The sequence below is a fragment of the Pleurodeles waltl genome, chromosome 10 (assembly GCF_031143425.1).
Source record: "Pleurodeles waltl isolate 20211129_DDA chromosome 10, aPleWal1.hap1.20221129, whole genome shotgun sequence".
Classification (NCBI taxonomy): Eukaryota; Metazoa; Chordata; class Amphibia; order Caudata; family Salamandridae; genus Pleurodeles; species Pleurodeles waltl.
In genome coordinates, this window is record NC_090449.1 from 762,445,592 (window position 1) to 762,468,193 (window position 22,602).

General features: G+C 46.8%; 1 protein-coding gene across 1 annotated transcript in view; it reads left to right on the top strand.

Moving 5' to 3' along the window:
- The window catches only part of LOC138262453 (protein adenylyltransferase SelO-like), a gene marked incomplete at its 5' end in the record, with an annotated part of 306,692 nt that overhangs the window by 237,920 nt on the left and 46,170 nt on the right, over positions 1-22,602 (top strand). The window lies entirely within an intron of this gene.

A 22,602-nucleotide genomic window follows, 5' to 3' on the forward strand; every position in this document is an offset into this window, starting at 1 on the left:
ATCAGCTTTCAGCGCAGAAGAGGATGCTGTGCCATCACAGCAGCCTGGCAGTCTCTGTCAAGATCTTCTGGCAGTATTTTACGTGATAATCTGGGTTGCAGGATGTCCCCTACCAAGTGGTAGATTGCTGGGCCTTTTATACTATAACTTGTCTGAGATGGAAATCTCTCAAATATCCTTAGGAATGTCTTACATAATTTGTTTGCATCAATATGCTGGTCTTAAACACATTCTTATAAACAAATAAGGTAAAACCATTTCAATTCTGACCACACTGTTTATGTTGTTATTATTATCTGACCTTGAGATGAAATTAACAAGACACTTTTTCTCACTGATGTCACAGAAGGTGTCTCATCAAAGTCATTGTCTGCACATCAGGTGACTTATTGATTTAATTGATGGAATGACTTGACACTTTCACAAATTCTTGGAAAGATAAGGACAGATGACATCTGTGTCAAAGGCAGACATGTCAATTACTATGCAAAAATATAGAAAATTGAGTCTCGGCTTGCCCAAGATGGAGTCTAGCCATAGGGACTTTCTATCAGGTGATTGATGGTTTATTTACCTTTGGGGTCCTGGTATCCTGTTGCACCTTTTCCTGGGGTGATGGAAGTCGTGTAGTCTCCTATCTGCTCTACCCACCCCCATGCCTCATTAGGATTTGTGAACCATGATTTACCACCTTTTATCACCTTTAAGTTTGCAGGGAACAAGCGTGCATACCCCAGTTCTCTCAGTTTTTCTCTTCAATGCCGAGCATTATTGTTGAAGGACTGCCTTGTAGTCATAGATTATAAACTTGCAGGCAGCTAACTCGCAAAACTCTTTTATTTTTTTAACTCTGTTTATTAACAGTATAGTAAAAAATACAGGCACAGCACATTGGTGAACAGACAGTTCAGTGGAGTGAATAAGCATCACAGTTATCAACATTTCTGAATCTTCAGCACATTACTCCAGAAACGTTGTGCGCCCTGTAATGTCTGGCATATGTTTTTTTTTTTATTTATAGGTGGTAGGAAAAAGGCTATCAAGCAGCACCTGTCTCTTTAACTTAGCTAGTTTCTTCTAATCTTCTTTCTTAAGAGACCCATATCGGTCATCAGTGTGTCGATTTTGCCTTAGAGGACCTCCCTAGTGGTTGCAGTGGCCTCCAGGATTCTGTCCACCTTATAGGGTTGTGAGGTATCGTGAGGTAGGGAACCTTCTTGCAGCATACCAGTGGTTGTATTCTTCTAGGTCTCTGCTGCTAATTGTTGAGGTCTCTGACCCCCGGTCACTTTGGGTTTGCCTAGTACAAAGGTCACCCCAGTGCTTTCTGTCAGCCAGTTAGTAATGTCAGTGGCAAGTAAAGCAAAGGCCTGAGTGGCTGTCACTTAGCTGGGCCTGACTTGCCGGTGTTGTCTGTATTGCAGGAACGATTGTATCCAGGACGTTTTTGCGCTCTCCGTAAAGTTTTAAAGTCAGGTGATTATCCGTTCCCCATACTTTTTAATCTGGTTCATACAGTCAAGGTGTCATAGGCGTAAGTGTATAATGAGTGTGTGTCTTGGTGCACAGTTAACACATACAGGCGATATTCCATGTACATTTCACAGTAGTCGCGGCATTTATAGACCGGTGCAAGGCCACTGCACTGTTCACAGGGTGTAGTCTGTATGGGTGCCCAGGCCACTGGAGCACCGCCTCACTGGAGGTGTGACACCTAGTGAGAATCCAGGGTACAGACCACCACTTCAATGAAACTGTATAGCCATTATTGTCAGGGAGAGATCCACAGCTTGTGTGTCACCACCGCTCCTGGGTAGATGGGGAGGGGTAGGCCGAAACCCGCTCCACGTGACATCCCCTGACCTCCACTGCAGCGGTTGAATGTCTATCTTAATGGGTGTCAGGGGTCCTTGTCTCACCCTGCCATCTTGCGAAGTTGCTTTACGGTTGCCAAAAAGAGAGGCACCTCGCCCCCATGGAGGCACTGCTCGCTGCCCCTCTGCCCTGTTGTACAGCAGTGGTGGACACAGTGCTTAATTTGTAAAAATAAAGGTGCCGGTGCCCAAAGCCCTTCTCTTAAACATGCGGCTGCTGCAATTAAATGTGCCAACACTGAATACTGATGCAGCGTAATCCTGAAGCCATATTGGGCCTCTTCAATCCATTTACAGCCTCTCCCTGCACCTTCAGCTCACTCTTGCAGCTTTCTACTTTCTCCCTCTGTGACGCTTTTTCGTGTTTCTCTTCCTCCGCCTTTCCCATACGTGTCTTTTGCTCACACTAAATGCCTGAGGCAAAAGAATAAGCTCCGGCTCTAAAAAAAAAGTGCCGGTGCTCAGCACCGGAAACAGCAAGCACAAATTAAGCACTGGGTGGACACCGCCCGTGGCACTGCCGCTGTCACTATTCCCAGAGTCAGGTGATTTTGTCTTTTAGCCTCATAGGCCAGACTTCGCTTGTTCCCCACTGTTGTGCCACCTGTACCTGCTGCGGACAGCCAGTCGCCATGCAGCTGCAGCTCCCGCAGTGGAGTTAATGCGAGGCGTCTGGATGGTATGTGCTGGAACAGCTTCATCTTGTCTTTGCCTGCCTGGGTCCATACAAGAGGGGCCAAGTGTTATCTAGGCCTCTACTTCCTCTCTGACTCGAATGCCACAGAACGCCAAAGATGTAATTGGCACTGAAATGGGAAATGGACACAATTCCGCCAAGTTCTGCATCAGGTTCTGCAGTTTTTGGCCCAAGCTGTGTGTAAGGATGACTTGGAATCAGGGCGGCACGCAGGAACTTGTGAACAAGGCAACTAGGCCACGCCCTCAACATTATGGACGTTTGTAGGAGGCTGGCCTGGCTTGTAGTGGGTACCAAGGGGTACTTACACTTTGTACCAGGTCCAGTTATCCCTTATTAGTGTAGAAGAGGTGTCTAGCAGCTTAGGCTGATAGAAAAGGTAGCTTAGCAGAGCAGCTTAGGCTGAACTAGGAGACGTGTGAAGCTCCTACTATACCACTGGTGTCATATGCACAATATCATAAGAAAACACAATACACAGATATACTAAAAATAAAGGTACTTTATTTTTATGACAATATGCCAAAGTAGCTCAGTGAGTACCCTCAGTATGAGGATAGCCAATATACACAAGATATATGTACACAACACCAAAATTATGCAGTAATAGCAATAGAAAACAGTGCAAGCAATGTATAGTCACAATAGATTGCAATGGGAGCACATAGGTATAGGGCCAACACAAACCATATACTCCAAAAGTGGAATGCGAATAACGTATGGACCCCAAACCTATGTGAGCTTGTAGAGGGTCGCTGGGACTGTAAGAAAACAGTGAGGGTTAGGAAAATAGCCCACCCCAAGACCCTGAAAAGTGGGTGCAAAGTGCACCTCAGTTCCCCAGAGAGCACAGAAGTCGTGATAGGGGAATTCTGCAAGGAAGACCAACACCAGCAATGCAACAACGATGGATTTCCAGACGAGAGTACCTGTGGAACAAGGGGACCAAGTCCAAAAGTCACGATCAAGTCGGGAGTGGGCAGATGCCCAGGAAATGCCAGCTGTGGGTGCAAAGAAGCTGCCACCGGATGGTAGAAGCTGTGGATTCTGCAAGAACGAAGAGGGCTAGAAACTTCCCCTTTGGAGGAAGGAGGAAGGATGTCCCATGTCGTGAAGAAGCTTGCAGAGGTGTTTCCGTGCAGAAAGACCGCAAACAAGCCTTGCTAGCTGCAAGGGTCGCGGTTAGGGTTTTTGGATGCTGCTGTGGCCCAGGAGGGACCAGGATGTCGCCAATTGCGTGAGGAGACAGAGGGGGCGTCCAGCAAGACAAAGAGCCCACTCAGAAGTAAGCAGCACCCGCAGAAGTGCAGGAACAGGCACTACGAAGAAGAGTGAACCGGAGCTCACCCGAGTCACGAAAGAAGGTCCCACGACGCCGGAGGACAACTCAGGAGGTCGTGCACTGCAGGTTAGAGTGTCGGGGACCCAGGCTTGGCTGTGCACCAAGGAAATCCTGGAATAGTGCACAGGAGCCGGAGCAGCTGCAAATCACGCAGTACCCAGCAATGCAGTCTAGCGTGGGCAGGCAAGGACTTACCTCCACCAAACTTGGACTGAAGAGTCACTGGACTGTGGGAGTCACTTGGACAGATTTGCTGAGTTCCAGGGACCACGCTCGTCTTGCTGAGAGGGGACCCAGAGGACCGGTGATGCAGTTCTTTGGTGCCTGTGGTTGCAGGGGGAAGATTCCGTCGACCCACGGGAGATTTCTTCGGAGCTTCTAGTGCAGAGAGGAGGCAGACTACCCCCACAGCATGCACCACCAGGAAACAGTCGAGAAGGCGGCCCGATCATCGTTACAAGGTCGCAGTAGTCGTCTTTGCTACTTTGTTGCAGTTTTGCAGGCGTCCAGAGCAGTCAGCGGTCGATTCCTTGGCAGAAGGTGAAGAGAGAGATGCAGAGGAACTCTGATGAGCTCTTGCATTCGTTATCTAAAGAATTCCCCAAAGCAGAGACCCTAAATAGCCAGAAAAGGAGGTTTGGCTACTTAGGAGAGAGGATAGGCTAGCAACACCTGAAGGAGCCTATCAGAAGGAGTCTCTGACGTCACCTGCTGGCCCTGGCCACTCAGAGCAGCCCAGTGTGCCAGCAGCACCTCTGTCTCCAAGATGGCAGAGGTCTGGAGCACACTGGAGGAGCTCTGGGCACCTCCCAGGGGAGGTGCAGGTCAGGGGAGTGGTCACTCCCCTTTCCTTTGTCCAGTTTCGCGCCAGAGCAGGGCTGAGGGATCCCTGAACCGGTGTAGACTGGCTTATGCAGAGATGGGCACCATCTGTGCCCATCAAAGCATTTCCAGAGGCTGGGGGAGGCTACTCCTCCCCAGCCCTGACACCTTATTCCAAAGGGAGAGGGTGTAACACCCTCTCTCTGAGGAAGTCCTTTGTTCTGCCTTCCTGGGACAAGCCTCGCTGGACCCCAGGAGGGCAGAAACCTGTCTGAGGGGTTGGCAGCAGCAGCAGCTGCAGTGAAACCCTGGGAAAGGCAGTTTGGCAGTACCCGGGTCTGTGCTAGAGACCCGGGGAATCATGGGATTGTCTCCCAAATACCAGGATGGCATTGGTGGGGCAATTCCATGATCTTAGACATGTTACATGGCCATATTCGGAGTTACCATTGTGAAGCTACACATAGGTAGTGACCTATATGTAGTGCACGCGTGTAATGGTGTCCCCGCACTCACAAAGTCTGGGGAATTGGCCCTGAACAATGTGGGGGCACCTTGGCTAGTGCCAGGGTGCCCACACACTAAGTAACTTAGCACCCAACCTTTACCAGGTAAAGGTTAGACATATAGGTGACTTATAAGTTACTTAAGTGCAGTGTAAAATGGCTGTGAAATAACGTGGATGTTATTTCACTCAGGCTGCAGTGGCAGGCCTGTGTAAGAATTGTCAGAGCTCCCTATGGGTGGCAAAAGAAATGCTGCAGCCCATAGGGATCTCCTGGAACCCCAATACCCTGGGTACCTCAGTACCATATACTAGGGAATTATAAGGGTGTTCCAGTATACCAATGTAAATTGGTGAAATTGGTCACTAGCCTGTTAGTGACAATTTGTACAGAGAGAGCATAACCACTGAGGTTCTGGTTAGCAGAGCCTCAGTGAGACAGTTAGGCATCACACAGGGAACACATACCTATAGGTCACAAACTTATGAGCACTGGGGTCCTGACTAGCAGGGTCCCAGTGACACATAACAAACATACTGAAAACATAGGGTCTTCACTATGAGCACTGGGCCCTGGCTAGCAGGATCCCAGTGAGACAGTGAAAACACCCTGACATACACTCACAAACAGGCCAAAAGTGGGGATAACAAGGCTAGAAAGAGGCTACTTTCTCACACAACCCCCCCCCCCCCGCCCCCGCAACCCCCCCCCAAACGAAGGACAATAAGGCTAACCTTGGCCAGTTGAGACTTTATTGTCTAAGTGGTGATAAGTAGAGAGTAGCTCTGCAATAGACTGGTTACTCCCTTTATCATCCACTATATGGTTACTTCCCTGTGGGAATGTAAACCACCCTGTTTGAAGTTTTTTAGCTAAGCAACAATGTGAAGATATATTTTCAGAGTTTCTATCAGTAAGTTTTAGTTTAGAGCAGTGGGAATTTACCACTGAACCTATTTGCAGTGATGAGAATGCCAGACAGGGATGCTGTCTCAGTAAAGCCATAGCTGGGCAAAAACGTTGTCCATATGGCTGGAAGAGAGTACAGGGATGCTGTTTCTCTTGATTTGGAGCAGGGCAGGGATGCTGTCCTATGAGCTCCACTCTAGGGCAGGGATGCTGTCCTAAGTGTTGTGAGGCAGTGCAGGGTTTCTGCACTAAAGTTTCTCTGGGAGGGTTGGAGGGATGCTCCATGTTAACCAAAATGGTGCTCTTTTTCTCACCAATGTTAGTTATCCCACAGAGAGGTACTTCTACCTCAGGGAGTACAGCTTTGCCAGCTGATGATTCCCTTGGAACAGGTGCCACCCCAGGAGAGGTTTCTCCCACCACAGGAATGATATCCTGATTGGCAGGGTGGTTAGGGGATACTGTGATACCCTTTTTACCTGTTGTTGGAGAGGGATCCTGAGTTTTCAGGCCTTCTCTCCTTTGCTTTTTCATTTCAGTAGAAATGTGAGGGAACAATTCTTCTGGGATGCCCAGCATGGCTGCATGGGCATAAAACTCTACATCAGCCCAACCTGAGGCCTCTAGGTCATTACCTAAGAGACAGTCTACAGGTAAGCTAGGTGATACCACCACCTGCTTAGGGCCAGTAACTCCACCCCAACTAAACTGAATTATAGCTAAGGGAAGAAACTTAGTGGAGTTATGGACATCAATAATCTTATACTGTTGTCCAATGATGTGTTGTTCAGGAGCCACTAGGTTTTCAGTCACCAAAGTGATACTGGCACCTGTGTCCCTGTAGGCCAAGGCCTCAACACCATTTATTGAAACTGTCTGCCTGTACTTATCCATTGTAAGGGGACAAGCCGCCAGTGTGGCAAGGCCAATGCCACTACGTGTGACAGAAACTGTCTTGGGACTGACTACCCCAGTTTCTATGATGGACCCATAAGTGAACCCAACTACACCCTTTGCTTGACTGTTGCCAGCAGTCCCACCACTAGTACCACTACTGCTAGGGGCACTAGAGCTTGATGTATTAGTGGTGGTAGGCTCAGGGGGTGTACCTGGACAGGACTTATCCCCTGGCCTATGGTCTCTGTTTTTACACACAAAGCACCAAGGCTTTTTAATGTGTGCAGGTTGTGAAGAAGAGGAAGAATTTGTTTTATCGCCACCCCCAGAAGAGTGTTTAGGATTTGAAGAAGGATCTTTGGTTTTACCCTTATCCCCATGCTTATCCTGAGATTTCTCACCATCTTTCTTCTTGCCATCCTTGTCACCACCTGTATGAACTTTTCTGTTCACTCTTGTTCTGACCCATTTGTCTGCCTTCTTTCCCAATTCTTGGGGAGAGGTCAGATCTGAGTCCACTAGATACTGGTGCAACAAATCAGACACACAATTATTAAGAATATGCTTTCTCAGGATTAAGTTATACAGGCTTTCATAGTCAGAAACTTTACTGCCATGTAACCACCCCTCCAAGGCCTTCACTGAATGGTCAACAAAGTCTACCCAGTCTTGTGAAGACTCCTTTTTGGTTTCTCTGAACTTCATCCTGTACTGTTCAGTGGTTAAGCCATAACCATCTAGGAGTGCATTCTTAAGAACTTTGAAATCATTGGCCTCACTTTCTTTTACAGTAAGGAGCCTATCCCTACCCTTTCCACTGAAAGATAGCCATAGGATAGCAGCCCACTGCCTTTGAGGGACATCCTGTACAACACAGGCCCTCTCAAGTGCAGCAAACCATTTGTTAATGTCATCCCCCTCCTTGTAAGGGGGAACTATCTTGTGCAGATTCCTAGAATCATGCTATTTTGCAGGATGACTATTTGGAATACTGCTGCTGCCACCATGGGTTTCTAAACCCAATTTCTGTCTTTCTCTTTCTATTTCCAAGGACTGCCTATCTAAATCCAGCTGTTGCTTCTTGAGCTTCAGCCTGGATTGTTCCACTCTCAATCTATTGAGCTCCCTTTCTAACACTCTGTCATCAGGGTGGGTGGGTAGGGCATGTCTTGAAACAGAAGAATGGTGAGAATGAACAGAAGGAGACCTGGCCCTAACAGATGTCACACTAACATTCTGTCCTACAGAAGTGATACTTCTACTGTGATGAGAAGGAACACTCTTACTGTGATGTGAGACAACACTCTTACTGTGATGTGAATTCACATCAGTACCAGCTATGCTAGGTGGCTTGCTAAGGGGCAGGTTGGAAAGATTCCCTCCCAACTCTTTTGCTAGGGGTGCCCCAGAATCTGAGTGGGAACCATCAGCTAATTTCTCACCAGAAGTACCAACAAAAGTTTTGTCTTGTTCAACTAGCTTGTTAACTAATAGTTCTCTAGAGGGATTCTTCCCTACCCCTAAACCTCTTTCTACACAGAGACTCCTTGCTGCCTTCCAGCTAAGGTGACCATAAGCAGTCTTGGACAGATCAACAGTTTGGCCTGTGCCAGACATTATAGAAAGTGTTTAAGGGATAGAAAAAGAAAGAAAAAGTTTTTAGAACTTTTTAAAGAACAGGAAAAAAAAACTTTAAAAACTTTTTAAGAACTTTTTGAAAGTTTTAGAGGTACTTTTCAGCACTTAGAAAAGAAGTGAGAGAAGAAATGCAAAACTTTTTGGTTAGGTGTACATACACTGAACTTGTTTTGTATATTTTTCTCTTATGAAAAGTACAATGACAAAAGTGGTAAGTAGTTGCAAAGTACTTATCCCACCGCTGCACAACCAATGTAGGAGGCTGGACTGGCTTGTAGTGAGTACCAAGGGGTACTTACACCTTGCACCAGGCCCAGGTATCCCTTATTAGTTTAGAGGGGTGTCTAGCAGCTTAGGCTGATAGAAAAGGTAGCTTAGCAGAGCAGCTTAGGCTGAACTAGGAGACGAGTGAAGCTCCTACAGTACCACTAGTGTCACATGCACAATATCATAAGAAAACACAATACACAGATATACTAAAAATAAAGGTACTTTATTTTTATGACAATATGCCAAAGTATCTCAGTGAGTACCCTCAGTATGAGGACAGCAAATATACACAAGATATATGTACACAATACCAACATATGCAGTAATAGCAATAGAAAACAGTGTAAACAATGTATAGTCACAATAGGATGCAATGGGGGCACATAGGGGTAGGGGCAACACAAACCATATACTCTAGAAGTGGAATGCGAACCACGAATGGACCCCAAACCTATGTGACCTCGTAGAGGGTCGCTGGGACTGTAAGAAAACAGTGAGGGTTAGAAAAATAGCCCACTCCAAGACCCTGAAAAGTGGGTGCAAAGTGCACCTAAGTTCCCCAAAGAGCACAGAAGTCGTGATAGGGGAATTCTGCAGGAAAGACCAACACCAGCAATGCAACAACTATGAATTTCCAGACGAGAGTACCTGTGGAACAAGGGGACCAAGTCCAAAAGTCACGATCAAGTTGGGAATGGGCAGATGCCCAGGAAATGCCAGCTGTGGATGCAAAGAAGCTGCCACCGGATGGTAGAAGCTGAGGATTCTGCACGAACGACAAGGGCTAGAAACTTCCCCTTTGGAGGATGGATGTCCCACGTCGTGAAGAGTCGTGCAGAAGTGTTTTCCCTGCAGAAAGACCGCAAACAAGCCTTGCTAGCTGCAAGGGTCGTGGTTAGGGTTTTTGGATGCTGCTGTGGCCCAGGAGGGACCAGGATGTCGCCAATTGCGTGAGGAGACAGAGGGGGCGCCCAGCAAGAGAAGGAGCCCACTCAGAAGCAAGCAGCACCCGCAGAAGTGCCGGAACAGGCACTACGAAGTTGAGTGAATCGGTGCTCACCCGAAGTTGCACAAGAGAGTCCCACGCCGCCGGAGGACAACTCAGGAGGTCGTGCAATGCAGGTTAGAGTGCCGGGGACCCAGGCTTGGCTGTGCACGAAGGAAATCCTCGGTGAGTGCACAGGAGCCGGAGTAGCGGCAAAACACTCAGTTCCCAGCAATGCAGTCTTGCGTGGGGAGGCAAGGACTTACCTTCACCATACTTGGACTGAAGAGTCACTGGACTGTGGGAGTCACTTGGACAGAGTTGCTGAGTTCAAACCTCACTCGTCGTGCTGAGAGGAGACCCAGAGGACCGGTGATGCAGTTCTTTGGGGCCTGCGGTTGCAGGGGGAAGATTCCGTCGACCCATGGGAGATTTCTTCGGAGCTTCTAGTGCAGAGAGGAGGCAGACTACCCCCACAGCATGCACCACCAGGAAAACAGTCGAGAAGGTGGTAGGATCAGCGTTACAGTGTCGCAGTAGTCGTCTTTGCTACTTTGTTGCAGTTTTGCAGGCTTCCAGCGCGGTCAGCAGTCGATTCCTTGGCAGAAGGTGAAGAGAGAGATGCAGAGGAACTCTGATGAGCTCTTGCATTCGTTATCTAAGGAATTCCCCAAAGCAGAGACCCTAAATAGCCAGAAAAGGAGGTTTGGCTACTTAGGAGAGAGGATAGGCTAGCAACACCTGAAGGAGCCTATCAGAAGGAGTCTCTGACGTCACCTGCTGGCCCTGGCCACTCAGAGCAGCCCAGTGTGCCAGCAGCACCTATGTTTCCAAGATGGCAGAGGTCTGGAGCACACTGGAGGAGCTCTGGGCACCTCCCAGGGGAGGTGCAGGTCAGGCGAGTGGTCACTCCCCTTTCCTTTGTCCAGTTTCGCGCCAGAGCAGGGCTGAGGGATCCCTGAACCGGTGTAGACTGGCTTATGCAGAGATGGGCACCATCTGTGCCCATCAAAGCATTTCCAGAGGCTGGGGGAGACTACTCCTCCCCAGCCCTGATACCTTATTCCAAAGGGAGAGGGTGTAACACCCTCTCTCTGAGGAAGTCCTTTGTTCTGCCTTCCTGGGCCAAGCCTGGCTGGACCCCAGGAGGGCAGAAACCTGTCTGAGGGGTTGGCAGCAGCAGCAGCTGCAGTGAAACCCCGGGAAAGGCAGTTTGGCAGTACCCGGGTCTGTGCTAGAGACCCGGGGAATCATGGGATTGTCTCCCCAATACCAGGATGGCATTGGTGGGGCAATTCCATGATCTTAAACATGTTACATGGCCATATTCGGAGTTACCATTGTGAAGCTACACATAGGTAGTGACCTATATGTAGTGCACGTGTGTAATGGTGTCCCCGCACTCACAAAGTCCGGGGGATTGGCCCTGAAAAATGTGGGGGCACCTTGGCTAGTGCCAGGGTGCCCACACACTAAGTAACTTAGCACCCAACCTTTACCAGGTAAAGGTCAGACATATAGGTGACTTATAAGTTACTTAAGTGCAGTGTAAAATGGCTGTGAAATAACGTGGACGTTATTTCACTCAGGCTGCAGTGGCAGGCCTGTGTAAGAATTGTCAGAGCTCCCTATGGGTGGCAAAAGAAATGCTGCAGCCCATAGGGATCTCCTGGAACCCCAATACCCTGGGTACCTCAGTACCATATACTAGGGAATTATAAGGGTGTTCCAGTATGCCAATGTAAATTGGTAAAATTGGTCACTAGCCTGTTAGTGACAATTTGTACAGAGAGAGCATAACCACTGAGGTTCTGGTTAGCAGAGCCTCAGTGAGACAGTTAGGCATCACACAGGGAACACATACCTATAGGTCACAAACTTATGAGCACTGGGGTCCTGACTAGCAGGGTCCCAGTGACACATAACAAACATACTGAAAACATAGGGTCTTCACTATGAGCACTGGGCCCTGGCTAGCAGGATCCCAGTGAGACAGTGAAAACACCCTGACATACACTCACAAACAGGCCAAAAGTGGGGGTAACAAGGCTAGAAAGAGGCTACTTTCTCACAAGCGTCCAACCCAGCTGCATAATGGACCTGATCTGACTCGGTCCATGGTGCAAAGAAGACATATCTGATTGTATAATGTCTATAGCAGAAGAGACAATATTATTTATGGTATAAATCCGGTCGGACAAGGTGTTAATCCCGTTGTCCACAACAGCTAATGCCGTTTTTAGATTTTCCTGATCTATTTGCCTTAACCGGGCAGCAGCATCTTGTTGGGAAATGTGAGAAAGTAGCCTCTTTCTAACCTTGTTAACCCCACTTTTGGCCTGTTTGTGAGTGTATGTCAGGGTGTTTTCACTGTCTCACTGGGATCCTGCTAGCCAGGGCCCAGTGCTCATAGTGAAAACCCTATGTTTTCAGTATGTTTGTTATGTGTCACTGGGACCCTGCTAGTCAGGACCCCAGTGCTTATAAGGTTGTGGCCTATATGTATGTGTTCCCTGTGTGGTGCCTAACTGTCTCACTGAGGCTCTGCTAACCAGAACCTCAGTGGTTATGCTCTCTCATTTCTTTCCAAATTGTCACTAACAGGCTAGTGACCATTTTTACCAATTTACATTGGCTTACTGGAACACCCTTATAATTCCCTAGTATATGGTACTGAGGTACCCAGGGTATTGGGGTTCCAGGAGATCCCTATGGGCTGCAGCATTTCTTTTGCCACCCATAGGGAGCTCTGACAATTCTTACACAGGCCTGCCACTGCAGCCTGAGTGAAATAACGTCCACGTTATTTCACAGCCATTTTACACTGCACTTAAGTAACTTATAAGTCACCTATATGTCTAACCTTTACCTGGTAAAGGTTAGGTGCAAAGTTACTTAGTGTGAGGGCACCCTGGCACTAGCCAAGGTGCCCCCACATTGTTCAGAGCCAATTCCCTGAACTTTGTGAGTGCGGGGACACCATTACACGCGTGCACTACATATAGGTCACTACCTATATGTAGCTTCACAATGGTAACTCCGAATATGGCCATGTAACATGTCTATGATCATGGAATTGCCCCCTCTATGCCATCCTGGCATTGTTGGTACAATTCCATGATCCCAGTGGTCTGTAGCACAGACCCTGGTACTGCCAAACTGCCCTTCCTGGGGTTTCACTGCAGCTGCTGCTGCTGCCAACCCCTCAGACAGGCATCTGCCCTCCTGGGGTCCAGCCAGGCCTGGCCCAGGATGGCAGAACAAAGAACTTCCTCTGAGAGAGGGTGTGACACCCTCTCCCTTTGGAAAATGGTGTGAAGGTAGGGGAGGAGTAGCCTCCCCCAGCCTCTGGAAATGCTTTGTTGGGCACAGATGTGCCCAATTCTGCATAAGCCAGTCTACACCGGTTCAGGGGACCCCTTAGCCCTGCTCTGGCGCAAAACTGGACAAAGGAAAGGGGAGTGACCACTCCCCTGACCTGCACCTCCCCTGGGAGGTGTCCAGAGCTCCTCCAGTGTGCTCCAGACCTCTGCCATCTTGGAAACAGAGGTGCTGCTGGCACACTGGACTGCTCTGAGTGGCCAGTGCCACCAGGTGACGTCAGAGACTCCTTGTGATAGGCTCCTTCAGGTGTTGCTAGCCTATCCTCTCTCCTAGGTAGCCAAACCCTCTTTTCTGGCTATTTAGGGTCTCTGTCTCTGGGGAAACTTTAGATAACGAATGCAAGAGCTCATCCGAGTTCCTCTGCATCTCTCTCTTCACCTTCTGATAAGGAATCGACTGCTGACCGCGCTGGAAGCCTGCAAACCTGCAACATAGTAGCAAAGTTGACTACTGCAACTCTGTAACGCTGATCCTGCCGCCTTCTCGACTGTTTTCCTGCTTGTGCATGCTGTGGGGGTAGTCTGCCTCCTCTCTGCACCAGAAGCTCCAAAGAAATCTCCCGTGGGTCGACGGAATCTTCCCCCTGCAACCGCAGGCACCAAAAAGCTGCATTACCGGTCCCTTGGGTCTCCTCTCAGCACGACGAGCGAGGTCCCTCGAATCCAGCGACTCTGTCCAAGTGACCCCCACAGTCCAGTGACTCTTCAGTCCAAGTTTGGTGGAGGTAAGTCCTTGCCTCACCTCGCTGGGCTGCATTGCTGGGAACCGCGACTTTTGCAGCTACTTCGGCCCCTGTGCACTTCCGGCGGAAATCCTGTGTGCACAGCCAAGCCTGGGTCCACGGCACTCTAACCTGCATTGCACGACTTTCTAAGTTGGTCTCCGGCGACGTGGGACTCCTTTGTGCAACTTCGGCGAGCACCGTTTCACGCATCCTCGTAGTGCCTGTTTCTGGCACTTCTCCGGGTGCTACCTGCTTCAGAGAGGGCTCCTTGTCTTGCTCGACGTCCCCTCTCTCTCCTGGTCCAATTTGCGACCTCCTGGTCCCTCCAGGGCCACAGCAGCGTCCAAAAACGCTAACCGCACGATTTGCAGCTAGCAAGGCTTGTTGGCGTTCTTTCGGCGGGAAAACACTTCTGCACGACTCTCCACGGCGAGAGGGATCCGTCCACCAAAGGGGAAGTCTCTAGCCCTTTTCGTTCCTGCAGAAACCTCAGCTTCTTCTGTCCAGTAGAAGCTTCTTTGCACCCGCAGCTGGCATTTCCTGGGCATCTGCCCATCTCCGACTTGCTTGTGACTTTTGGACTTGGTCCCCTTGTTCCACAGGTACTCTAGATTGGAAATCCACAGTTGTTGCATTGCTGGTTTGTGTCTTTCCTGCATTATTCCTCTAACACGACTTCTTTGTCCTTAGGGGAACTTTAGTGCACTTTGCACTCACTTTTCAGGGTCTTTGGGAGGGTTATTTTTCTAACTCTCACTATTTTCTAATAGTCCCAGCGACCCTCTACAAGGTCACATAGGTTTGGGGTCCATTCGTGGTTCACATTCCACTTTTGGAGTATATGGTTTGTGTTGCCCCTATCCCTATGTTTCCCCATTGCATCCTATTGTAACTATACATTGTTTGCACTGTTTTCTAAGACTATACTGCATATTTTTGCTATTGTGTATATATATCTTGTGTATATTTCCTATCCTCTCACTGAGGGTACACTCTAAGATACTTTGGCATATTGTCATAAAAATAAAGTACCTTTATTTTTAGTATAACTGTGTATTGTGTTTTCTTATGATATTGTGCATATGACACTAAGTGGTACTGTAGTAGCTTCACACGTCTCCTAGTTCAGCCTAAGCTGCTCTGCTAAGCTACCATTATCTATCAGCCTAAGCTGCTAGACACCCTATACACTAATAAGGGATAACTGGGCCTGGTGCAAGGTGCAAGTACCCCTTGGTACTCACTACAAGCCAGTCCAGCCTCCTACAGGAAAGTTTCCAAATTTCATTATATACTGCATATAAGAAACGCTTCCTGCGTGGTGCTCTGGGGCCTAACAGGAAGTCTTGTAAATCATTGTTAGATAGGAGACTGAGGTGTTCTCTAACCGCATCTAGTGGGGATAATTTTAACCATTGTTGGCACAATTTTCCTACACTATATGTTGTAACTTTACCCGCATGTTCAGATGATATATAGAAAGGGTCTGGCCTACTCGTCCTAAAACCCCCCGTGGAGTTAATAAAATGTTGATGACACCCATTGGTATCTATTGGCCACAGTAACCACCCGCCAGGACATGTCAGTGATGCATTAAACGTACCATTCTGGACCCATTCGTCGAGCTGATTTTCAGTCGCATTTGTATATTGTTGCCATTTATAAAACTTTGCAGGGGCAGGTATACTGGGCATGTTCAATTCCTTAATTTTAGCTAAGCCCAAACAACTTGTCTGTTGTACTGTTTAATTTAAAAAGATCATTTGTACAGGACTAAGGCATGCTCTAAACAAAGCTTCCTTTCCCTTAATTTGCCAATTTCTTGTTCCCCACACACTTTTCAGATCAATTGTTTTCAGCCAGTATTCATAGCCTTCTATCAATAACTGGTAAACAAAGGATTCCGAATATATACATTTTGTATTGGTCATTAATGTATATATATATCCTTAGTAGGTGATACTTTAAAATAATATGACTCAGCATTTTTCACATTGTGCCCAGAAAAATATGCAAACTTTTTCAGAGTATGTTTTGGAACTCCCCTGTGGCGGAGTTGGGCAATGTTCCCATTGTGTATAATTAAAAACAGTTCTGGGGCTGCTCGCTCTATGCATGAAATGGTGCCCATAATAATTATAGCAAAACATATCACCATAATTTTCTTTAAATTGGTCAACATCTTCGTTTTCAAAGACAGTATAATATTGTAATTCAGTCATCATAGAATAAACTGTTTTCACATCCCAATCATCAGAAACAATGCCTGGTATTACTATATCATTCATTGATAATTTGAACACATACGGTATTTGAATAACTTCTTTGCGACCATATATATCAAACATTACTTTGTCCCAAACAATCCCATCAGGAATTGTTACTGCACAAATGTTCACAAAGGATAAGTCTCTTCGGACTTTATGTGATGAAAAATGTGGCTTTAAAACCTCCTCCACCAGTTCAACTGTTGATCTTTCAGGAAGAAAGTGACCATGTATTAATAAGAAAAAGGTGATGACAAAACCAATCCAAAGTAGAAAGGCTAAGACAGTCAGAGAGAGCCATAGATAGTTCCATGGAAAAATGAAATACGTTTCTTTAAGCCAGTTTTTAGCTTACGTGCACTTGACAAATCAGCTGCCGATGAGGCGAATGAGTCTGAAAAGTCGTCGTTGAAGTCGGCAAAATATCCAGAAGACGTTTGTGCAAATGGCAGAGTCTTTGTCAGTGGTGAAGTTGGTGTTTCCTGTGGTGGCGCACTATAGATAGCACTATCCGTCTGTGTTGGAGTTGAGTGAACTTGGTCAAATGTTTCTAAATTAATTAACGTTAGTGGAACTAATGCAAGATCATCTTCCACCCTCCCCAAGCTCGGAGAGGTGTCGGTGTTGGTATATACAACTTGTAGAGGAACTTCTTCACCAGTAGTGAGAGGGATTCAGGAACTACTGGATGTTCCTCTTGGTCGGCTGTGCAGGATCGGCCACATGGTGTAGTTTGACATTGTCGGTGGAGACAAAACGATTTTCTTTGGCAGCTACCAATGGTGGTAGAATTACAGTTCTGATACCGTGTATCCCTAGTACTGGGACTGGTGCTCGATAAGAAGGGCCAAATTCCTTTTTCTCAGCGACTTTCTCACGTACAAGATCCCCAACTTTGGGAATCCAGCCGATAGATATTACAGGCACATCCTTGATTCCTGTGGAGGTGGCACTGTTAGAAGAATTATCATCACAGAACTGTTGTAATTCCTGTAAGACAGCGACACATTCATTTATTTCAAAAGATGTTTCTACTGCCTCCACGCCAGGACCATCAAGATCCAGAACATACATTTGAGTTCCGAACAGGCACTCATATGAAATCTGACCCCCCAGGGATCTTCTAGGCAGATTATTTAGTGCTCTCTGGACTCCATATAGGTGATTAAGCCAACTACGACCCGTACCTAAGACTCTGGCTGTAGAGAATTGCTTTAAATTACGGTTTAATCGCTCCACGACACTATTTCCCTCGGCATGAAATGGAGACGAGTACTGGAGTTGGACCCCCAACGAAGTCATGGCGTCCCTGAATGCCCTTGAGGCGAAAGCAGGGCCCTGGTCCGAATGGAAGGCCACAACCGCATTTGTACCGATAAAGACTCGCAGATCTTTAATAACAGTCCGAGCATCAGCCAAGCGCTGTGGCCACACCCATAAAAATCTGGAGCATGAATCAACAGCTACTAAAGTATATTTGTATGCACTATCAGGTGTTAAGGGACCACAGTGGTCCAAGTACACACATTGTAATGGTTTGTTAGAAATTAAGAGGGGTGTCTGCGGCGGGCGCTTGGCAGTGGAAACTTTAATTTGTTGACAAATGTCACAACAAAGGACATACTGCTTGGTCTCTTTGTAGAGACCTGGCCACCAATAACGGGCCTGCAGGATCGAGATTGTAGCCGCCACGCCAGCATGTGCAGATGCCATCCCCTCATGTGCTGCTCTAATCAACGCTGGTCTTATATCTTTGTTGGGAATGTCCCGTACACCTACACCTGGTATTCTAACGTCAGCGTTCAGGCGATCCCCAATTCGGTATGAATATTTATTAGGAAATCCTTTAGGATGGGGCTTACCATCAGCCGTAGCTGTCACGGCAGCCCAAATGTCTGCGCCCGGTTTGGAACTCGAACAAGTCACTGCAGCTACAGCAGCCACAGCCACTGCTGACTTTGCGGCTTCATCAGCCAATGTATTCCCAGCAATATGTATTCCAATGCGCTGGTGTCCAAGTGTGTGTACAACGTGGACATTTGGTAGCGTCTCTTTCAGATCTGCTACTTTCCCCCACAGAAGTCTGAGTTTAATGGTGTTACCTTTGGAATCTCTGAACCCAGTCTGGCGCCAATAATGCAGGTATTCATTAAAGGACTGGACACAATAATACGTATCGCAAACAGTCAGCGGTTGCTGTTCAGGATCCGTATGTTCCAGTGCCATCAGCAGAGCTTTTAGTTCTGCCAATTGTGCTGTGCAATCCCATAGGGTTTGCGTAAAGGTTTGTAGAGGACAAAATGTATTGGCCTCCATGTAGCCACTTACGAATGCGCAAGCAGCAGAATATTGGTGTTTAGTTTCAATCGCAGGTTGTGCTGAACCATCGGTGTACATGACTCTTTGATATTGTTCAGTAGGCAATGTATTTGCTGGAACTGGGTACTCTACTTCGTATTGTAAAAACTCTTGAGTTTGCAACTTTGGGTCAAAAATGTAGTCTACGTCAGTGGCTGTCAGAGACGTAGCCCATTGTATCCAACGAGGATGTAATGCCTTTGCTTTTGGAACGCTGGCTTTTGTAACGGCCTCTAGGGCTGGGATCAGAGAAACAACAATAATGCGTTTTCCTTGGGCAAGAGGTCTTTCTTTATTGACAGCCATCTGTACAGCAGTGAGAATTTTCTCAGTGGGAGCAAAGCGTTGTTCTGCCGCTGAACATAAGTGTGATTTGTATGCAATCAGGACTGTCTCACCTTCATTGAATGTCACATAGGTGAAACCGATGGCCCCAGCTATTACTCTAATGACCAAATGTGTTTGGTTGTCCCTCGTGTGAAAGTGTTGTGCTGCAAGCATGTCTGTCTGCAACTCTCGAAGAATGCGTGTATGTTCAATTGTCCAGAATTTGCTTGAAAAATCGGGACGTATTAGATCATATAAAGGTTTTATGCGTGTAGCATAATCTGGAATGTAGGTTCTGCCAAAATTGAGGAAACCCAATAGAGATTGGAGTTTTTAAATCATATTTGGTGGTTGTAACTGTGCGCGTTTCTCTAAGAATTGTGGCGCTAGGCTCTTTCCTTCACTTGACAGCTCATATCCCAGGAACAAGACGTTGAGGAAGGCAATTTTTGTTTTTTTTTAAGTTGAATTTGTAGCCAAATTCGGCAAATCCAACAACAATGCGGGCTACCCATCTTAAGTGTTGTAGCAATTAATTATCCGTAAGATAGATATCATCTACATAGGCAATGCTTCAGGGGCAACCTAGTGCAAAATTGCAGTAACACGAGCTACGAACAGTCCTGGGCTGTTCTTATACCCCTGAGGTAAACAACAGAATTTTTTTTTGGGAGCCTAGTGCACTGAAACTTGTTAAGTCTTTACTCTCAGGTGCTATATTCTGGTAGAACCAACCATTGGTTTTGTATTTTTTACTCACTATGTTGTTCATTAGTGCTGTGCTATGCGAGTTTTGGATAACATATGTGCGTGTATGACTGTTTAAATGTCTGTAATCTAAGACTATTCTATATGAATAGCCTGGCTTAGCTACTGGGAATAATGGTTTATTCATTGGCGAGACACAGGGTTCAGTTACGCCCTGATACTCTAATTGCATGAGTATTTCTCTCACTGGTGCTTTTGCTTCATGTTTTATAGGATATTGCGGTTGTGGTTGAGGTCCACTTTTAATTGGGATTACATGGTAGGGGGATTCTTTATCCCATCATATGTGATTTCTGTATAATGCGGGTGCTTGTGCTAAAGCCCATTCAGTGGAATAGGATTCGGCGAGTTCCTCTGGAACAAGGGGAGAGAAGGAAGGCTTAATGACTTCTTCTCCATATGGGCAGGTACGGACAAATTCAGGTGGCCAATCTTGTTCGGCCAACAAGACATCATACATGTTAACTATGCGATCCCAAATGATTGCGTCTATAATGCGTTCAATGTCTCCTCCTAACTGTAGCGTTACCTTATACACCCTATCAGGCGTGGAGACACGCATGTCCGCAGTCTCTACTTGCATAAAGTCATCAGTTGCTTTCACCTCCAGATGCTCTAGAAGATTCCTGCGAACTATTGTGACCTCTGCCGCGCTGCCTAGCAGTGCTAGAGCCCATTTCTTGTTCTTCAAGAGGACCCTCTTGCTGAGTGGCATGTCGGACTGTGACTGCTGCCACCTTTTTCCATTTGAATTGTGTTTTTTGTTGGGCGGGTTTCTCTTCCTTTTTAACAGAAAACTCCAAAGAGCGTTGTGATTCTCCCCTCTCTTTTTTAGGAGTTTGTTGCTTTTTATCCCAGCGTTTCTTATTACCCTCAGGTGCTTGCTTAGGGGAATCTTTACTCGATTTACCTGAAATTGTAGTTTTTGTGGTCTGGCCCCTAGACTATCCCGACCAATACTTGAATAGGTTTCTGCGATTATTTTAGGCAACTCTTGTTCCTGATCCTGTTGCGGAACGTCACGGAGCCGCATGCGCACTGCAAGCGCCACCGCTTCCCCTTTAAGATTACTTAAAATGATTGAGGATACTTTGGCAAAATTGCCCATCAATTGCATCCCCAGATCTAGGGCCGGGGCTGCCCCGTATTCATCTTGAATTTGTTTCAACACCTCTGGTAAATTGGCAAGTGTTGATGTTCTGTGTGGGGTTATATAGAGCTCGGCAAACACCGTGGCCCAGGTATTACAGTTATCTACTGTAGGGACCATCCCAAAGGGCAAGCACATTGTTAATATTCTATGTTTATCCTGAGGTCCCGTATGGGGAAATACTGCCTCCAGCGCATTAATCTTTTGTGCTAACCAAAACTGAGTTTCCTCTCGTTTGGCAGGTACTTTACCCATAATCGAATGGACAGTCGGGATTTATACCAGGCATTGCTGCATGTGGCTGTACTGGAGCAGCACGTGCTGGATGTGTATTTAATGTTTGCATTACAAATTGAACTAATCGTCTGTATATCGCTGTTAGTTCAGTATATAAGTGACGAACCTCATCTACCGCCAAATTTGCAACTGCAGGATGTGGTGTATAAGTGGCCAATAAAGGCCAGGTAGGACCGTCATTACTTAGAGGGCCTAACCTTACTGGTAATACTGTGTGGGGTAAGGCACCATCAAGCCAATTATTATGTTCTTGATAAGATAAAGGTATTTCTAAATATGCGTATACTCTGTATTGTCCAGGCGCATTTGCAGGTGTATAGTGGTGAAATGTATTTGTGTTCCCATCAACTGCTGGAAATGTGACCAAGGAATAAAAAAGTTCTGCTCTATAAGCTGCGTGGGCATCCACCACAAATGTGACTGGACCCCCCTGGGCCGTTAGGCCATTCGCTTATAAATGTGTAGTTAGAGGTTGTATCATATTAACCGCTATTTGTACCTGCTGTGGATTTGCCATTGTAATGTCACTATAAGATCAGAGAAGGCACACCAAATAGGGCTTTTCTTTTAAGGTTCAAGCTTGAACAACCTCCCGCTGCAGTAGGATAGCCTACACAGCTGTGGTGGAAATCCTCAGTATCACAGACGTCTCCGCATACGGTATTGAGGCGTCATTATATATAATGAGACAGAGATACTCCGGAGAACCCGAAAATTAGAGCCTGACCAAACGTTGGCGGCGCCATGTTGCGTAGTCTCTCATTCTGATGAGACTACTGGATTTTGAGCAGGAGGATCGTCCGCGGTGTGGGAGACTGAGTCTAACCTACTGCGGGTGACACCTATCACTCTAAATCCAGGTTTTGCTCCGGCTAACTAGCAGTGCCTCATCTCTACCAAAGGATAGTGATGATTGGGCAGCCGAGCGCATGACATACTAGTTTTCTCAGGGAAGTCGTGGTCACTCAGGTCGCACCCAGTTCTCTCATTTACAACTTAGTCTCATATATAAATGACGAACAGAAGCAGTATATGTTTCAATAATAAGTTTAATAAAACAACTGCATCTTAGATAGCAAAGCGGGAGCTGCAATAACCAGGACGACACAATATGACAATATTAAAATTGTGACGAGAAGAGTGAAACATAAAAACAACGCTATCATATTGTCACTATGATCGATGGACTGTTTCCTATCTAAGTTATAATTTGAGCACAGCATGTTAAGTTCTAGTTCTGCCTTTCAGGTTCCCCTGGGAAGACATCAACCCCCATACCTGAGCAAAAGGCTGTGGTCTGCGTTCGCATCTGTAGCGAAGCATTCAGCAATCAGCATACAGTTGTGGTTCCCTTGGCTGGAATCTCCCTCTAACGTGTAAGGGACAA